General features: G+C 44.5%; 1 non-coding gene across 1 annotated transcript; it reads right to left on the bottom strand.

Moving 5' to 3' along the window:
- Positions 1-466: 466 nt before the first annotated feature.
- Positions 467-539, bottom strand: TRNAT-UGU. Its single transcript has one exon. It is a non-coding gene; the product is annotated as a tRNA-Thr (tRNA).
- Between the last annotated feature and the right edge of the window lie 5,461 nt (positions 540-6,000).

The following is a 6,000-nucleotide window of genomic DNA, read 5'->3' as shown; positions in this document are numbered from 1 at the left end:
CATCCTTCCTTTTTTTCTTAGCACAGTGCCTAGCACATAGTAAGCACTTAATAACTACTTGTTTCCTTCTTCAGCATAATGCTCATGGCACATGGTAAGTGTTTAATAAAATGCTTGCTGCCTTCCTTGCTCCCCTGCCCTCCTTGGCACAGTGCGTAGCACACAAGTAAGCAATTAATAAACGTTTGTTGCTTTGCTGGCTGCCTTCTTGTCTTCCTTGCTTCCTTTATCACAGTATTTTGTACATAGTAAATGTTTCCCGCCTGCCTCCTTGCATTTGTGCAATACCTAGAAGAAGGAAGACATCTGGGTAAACAGGAAAAGACTGACCAAAAGAAGGTTAACTACAAAGAGCCTTATCGACATTACAAAGCAGAGATTTGGAAATTCTTCTCTTCCCTAACATTTTCTCGGTTTCAGTAACCATTACCTTACCTTCAAGGGAAAAGAAAACGAAACACAGCGTAGGCCCCAGCGAGATTTGAACTCGCGACCCCTGGTTTACAAGACCAGTGCTCTAACCCCTGAGCTATGGAGCCAGCCACGCTTGCAGTTTGCAGAGACACTCCTATGTTGTCACGGGCCGAGGTGCGGCCGCACTGCAGAGAGAGTTGGAGAGGGCTTCAGTGCCGGGCACGCGCCGCCGCAAACCAAGCGGCAAGAACGGCTCCAGGGCCTGGGAGACAAGGAAGGCGGGAAGCCAATGAATGCCTGGGCACAGGAGCCGCAGCGATCGCGTGTGGGGCGGGGGAAGGGCCAGAAATCTGGAACCCAGGAGGACAGGGGCCCGGACCAGAGGGCAGTGCGTAGAACAGGGCAGAGCCCTAGCCTGGTACCGGAGAAACGCGGGCTCGAATGCTTGCTGGGTCACTCGATCGCAGCCCAGCTGTGTGACCTTGACCCAGTCACCCCTGGACCTCAGGAAAAAAAAAAAAGCGGGAGTGGGGATCTCTTTCCAGCTTTAGATTCAACAAAGGCAGAGGGGGGCAAGACAGCTGACTCTGGGGATTGAGGTGGAGGAGGGTTGGAGAAAGAGGGGGCCGTGAGTTTGGCCGCTGTGACAAATGGAAGGTCTGCTTTCCCCGCCACCTGCCAAAATCAGCAGATGCAAACGCCACCGAAATGGGCCGGTCCTAGGGGTGGACCGGTAAAATGCAAGGATGCCAGGCTGCAAACCGCAAGGATGCCAGGCTACAAACCGCAAGGATGCCAGGCTACAAACCGCAAGGATGCCAGGCTGGCAGCATATTTGCAACTGACTGGAAGAGGGAGAGTTGAATAAGAAGACTTATTTGGGAGGAAATGATTCTGACAGTAATGGATACAATGAATTGGAGAGATCCGCGAGGCGGAGGGAACAGATTGCTGTCACTAGTCCAGGCTCAAGGTGATGGGGTGAGGACCTGTGATAAAATGGTGCAGTTAGAGTAAAAGACTTTATCAAAGGTGGAGCAATATTCCATTTCCTAGTTTGCAAGATGAGGCCAGAAGGAATAGGGCTGCTGGGCCAAAATTGCCTGGTGTAGGCTCCAAGACAGCCCCGGACAGATTCATCATCCACAATGCGCTGCTTAAGCATCTTACTAGCTTACTGTAGCTGACCCATAGCATGGTGGTGAGGAACCAATGCCATACTGCTAGAAAATTGGCGGATCAAATATGCCCTGCTTCAGGTCTGCAAAAGCTGCCTCCCAGCCCTTACCTGTCCATCAAGACAACTGAGTCCCTCTGAGGAAATAGCATGGCTAGTCTGAGAGACAGAAACAGAGAGAGAGAGAGAAATCAATACGGTCTAATGACTGGTTATGATAGTCTGAATTTCCAGGATTTGATTATGCTCACAGAGAAAACAGGAGGACTACTGACAAAGATGGAGATATGATTTTGGGGTACAGGAGAAAAAAAACCTCTATTATGGGCACACATCTGCCAGAGACAACTTTATTATTTAAATAGTTCTGAGGATCTCTGAAGGAACAGAAAGGCATCCCGCCTTTGGAAATCTCTCTACCCAAGTAAGTTTTCTTACTACAATGTACAAGGTCAAGTCCACAAGCATTTATTAAGCACCTACTACCAGGCACACCTTGTGCTAAGTACTTGAGATAGAAGGAAGGCAAAAGGCAGTCCCTGATTTTAAGGAGCTCAATCTGGCTGGGAAGACAATACGCAAATAGCTATGAACAAACAAGATACCTGCAGGATAAACTGGATATAACCAGCTGAGGGAAGACACTAGAATTAAGAGGGGGAGAGACCAGATTACTGGCACTAATTCAGAGATCTGAAAAGGCTTCTTTATTGATCTTTTTTTAACTGGTAATTCCAATCTCCCCAGCCTTGAAGTGTAGGGTCTACTCAGGGGAAAACCTTAGTCTGATCAGCACCAGAGATTTGACCTGCTCTATTTCAGATTTGAGCTGGTTCACCCTTCTCTAGGCAACCTGGTTGCCCTCCACTGCCACAGACTCACCATACTAATGTTTAACTGAGTATTGACACCTGCTTGGATTAGCCCACTGAAGCTCAGAACTCTCTGGTTCAAGAGATCTTCCAACCTCAGCCTCCCCTGTAGCTAGGATTACACCTGAGAAAGGCTTCTTACAGAAGGTAGAATTTTAGGGGAGAGGTGAAGAAAACAAGGGGGAAGAGATGACAATAAAGAGAATTCTAAACATTGGAACAACCAGTGAAGATTCACAAGCGATGGACTGTCTTGTTTCAGGAACAGCAAGGAGGCTAATGTCACTGGATCACTGAGTATGTGGAGGAGAATTGATATGGTGAGATATTAATTGGTGAGCTATAAGAAGATTGGAAATCTAGGAAGGGTACAGCTTATAAAGCACTTTAAAAGCCAAAGAGAGGAGTTTATATTTGATCATGAATGTCATAGGGAGCCATTAGAGTTTACTAAACAGGGAGAGCATGGTAAGACCTGTGCTTTAGGAAAAATCAGTTTGATGACCAAGAGATAAATGGACTAGAATAAAGAAGAGTAAAGGCCCTAAGTCCAACCAGAAGGCTGCTACAACAGTCCAGTCTTGAGGAGATGAGGGCCTGTACCATGGTGGTAGCAGTGTCAGAGGAGAGAAGAAGACATAGGCAACAGAGGTTATGAAGGAAGGATCTTCAAGATTTAGCAGCTATCTGGATATGGAGGGTAAGATTGAGGAGTTGAAGATGACACTTATGTCAAGAGCCTGAGTGATAGAAAAGATTATGATGCCCTTGACAATTATAAGGAAGTTAGGGAGAATTTCAGGGTGAAAATAGTAAGTTCAATTTTAGACATGATGAGTTTTTTTTTTAACATGGTGAGTTTAAGATGTGTATAGGATATCCATTTAGAGATGCCCAATAGGTGTTTGAGACTGCCATGTGAGACTGGAGGTCAAGAGAGAGGTGGAGAATCATCTTCACACCAATGATAATTGTATACATGAGAGCTGATGATATCACCAAGAAAAACAGTATAGAGCGAGAAGAGAAGAGGGCCCACAACAGTCTTGGAGGACATCCATAATTAGTAAATGAGACCTGTATGAAGAGAGCAGTGTCATGAAAAACCTAGAGAAAACAGAGTATAAAGGAGAAGACAGACTCAGAAGTTGCAGAGAGGTCAAGGAGTTTGAGGACTGAGAAAAGTTATCACAATTAGCCACTCAATAGTAACTTTGGGGAGAATGACGAAGTTGGGAGCCAGACTACTGAATTTAGAAGATAAAGGAAAAGTAGAGGTACCAAATAATATAGAGGCAGAAGATCAGAGGATCCAGGATAGAGCCCTTTGTGATACCCACAGTTAGTGGGCATGACCTGCCTAAAGGTCCAGCGAAAAAGACTGAGGAGCTATCAGACATGTAGAAGGAGAACCAGGAGAGAGTAGTATCCTGAAAATCTAGAGAGAAGAGAGTATCAAGGAGAATAGAGTGTCAAAGGTCAGGAAGGATAAGGATTGAGAAGTGGCCATTAGATTTTGCAGTTAGGAGATAATTGGTAAATTTAGAGAAAGCTATTTCAGTTGAGTAAGGAAGTCCAAAGGCAGATTATGAGGAGTTAATTGCTTGTTGTCCTTTGTTCTTGAAGAGGATCAAGATGACGTCACTATGTTGGAGTCCAGGTACAGTGTGTCAGGCTGTGGCTGATCAGACCAATACAAGCTCAGAAGGCTCCACCACAGGTGGGGCACAAGGAGTCCGCATGAACATTTGCGGTGGAGATGTCTCTAAATTCGCACATCCCACATTTCTTTTGAGCTACTACAGCTCTGCTTCATTCGTGGAGAAAGAGAATTAAGAAAAGAGTGAGAGCAAAGGAAGCAGAGGCACCAGTTATAGAAGGCCTTCTCAAAGAGTTTAGCTGCCCAATGGAGAAGAGACATGGGATGATAACCAGCAGGGATGGATGGTTCAAATGAGAGTTTTTTGAGGACGGAGGAGACATGGGATTGCTCATAGGCAGTAAGGAAGCATCCAGAAAACAGGGAGAGACTAAAGATCAAGAAGAGAGTAGAAATGACAGAATGGGCAATCTGCTGGAACAGATGGGGTGGAAATGGATCACTTATGCATGGAGAGGGGTTTTCCGTGGCAAGGAGTAGGGCCACCTCTTCAAAACATAGGCAAAATTCCATAATCAAGATGAAACAGGACTAGTAAACTTAGGTAGCGGTGTGATTCATATAACAGAACAAAAGTGACAATTTTTGGCACATGAGAGAGAATTGTTTTCTTAAAATCATTCAATCTCTCTTTAATCACTTACTCTAAGGAGTCCCCTATTTTTTTCCTGCTCCCCTAACTTGCACTTCCATTCTCAGTGACAGGTTGGCTTCCTCTTTAGAGGGTGGCTTCTCCCTCCGATTCTTGTGTCTGCCCACCAGTATGCTTCCCATTAAGACTCATGCTAAGGACTTCCTACCAAGATGGCTGCAGACCTTCCAGCTTCCGCATACCTACTCCAACAAAACTCAAAAAAGTTCAGACCAGACCTAAATAATAATTGAGAGATACAGTGAGAAACTATGGAAAGTGACTCCTACCCCAGAACTGTGCAAAAGTCAGCCCACAAGCTATAGGAAAAGGGGGCCATCCCATAAAGCCAGCACCAGCACAGGGTAGCATTCCAACACAAACGGAGACAGGACACTTGTAGTCTGCAAGATTCTGTCCAGAAGCAGCAAAAGTGGAGAGCTCCTCTGAAAATGGCCCAGGGTGGTCCCCAAGGCAGGGATCTGTGAAGCCAGCAGATTGCAGGCAGCAATCCACTTGGTATTGCGAGAGGATATTACAAGGAAAGGGAATAGTCCCAAGTCAAAAAAATAAAAATAAAAAACTTATTGATGAAGAATGTGGAATTAAAAGGAGAAAAATCAAAACCTGGAATCTAAGGAGGTATTTTACATTGCCTCAAGACAATGGGGGATTGGCTGAACAAATTGTGGCATATTAATACAACAGAATATCATTGTGTCTTTACACATGACTAAAAATGATTTCAGGGAATCCTACATAGTATAAACTGAAACAGTAAAGTAGGCAGAACTAGGAGAACAATTTATACAAAGAAAGCAATATTGTAAAGAAAAACAACTTTGGAAGACTTAAAAACTCTGATCAAAAACAATGACCATCCATGCCATCAGAGAACCAATGATGAAGCATGTTACCCACAACCTGACATAAAAGTGATGGTCACAAGGTGCAAAGACATACGCTGTGGGGCATGACCACTATGTGGATCCATTTTGTTTGGCTCTGTTTATTTGCTACCAGAATTCTTTTTAATGAGGGTTAATGAGGCAGGGTTAAGGTTTTTAATGAGGGGCAGGGACAGGCATTAGCAATTTTGATGAGAAAAAAAAAAGTGGGAGCCATTTTAACATTTTTGAGTGACAGAGAACAAAGGAGAACAAGAAAACCCAGAAGGAAGCACAAACAGGTCAGTTTTGAAAGTAATATGTAGGATTTATTAAACACCTTTAAAAAAACAAGTGGT

The sequence above is a fragment of the Trichosurus vulpecula genome, chromosome 7, assembly GCF_011100635.1.
Source record: "Trichosurus vulpecula isolate mTriVul1 chromosome 7, mTriVul1.pri, whole genome shotgun sequence".
Classification (NCBI taxonomy): domain Eukaryota; kingdom Metazoa; phylum Chordata; class Mammalia; order Diprotodontia; family Phalangeridae; genus Trichosurus; species Trichosurus vulpecula.
This window is presented reverse-complemented; position numbering and strand designations above follow the sequence as displayed.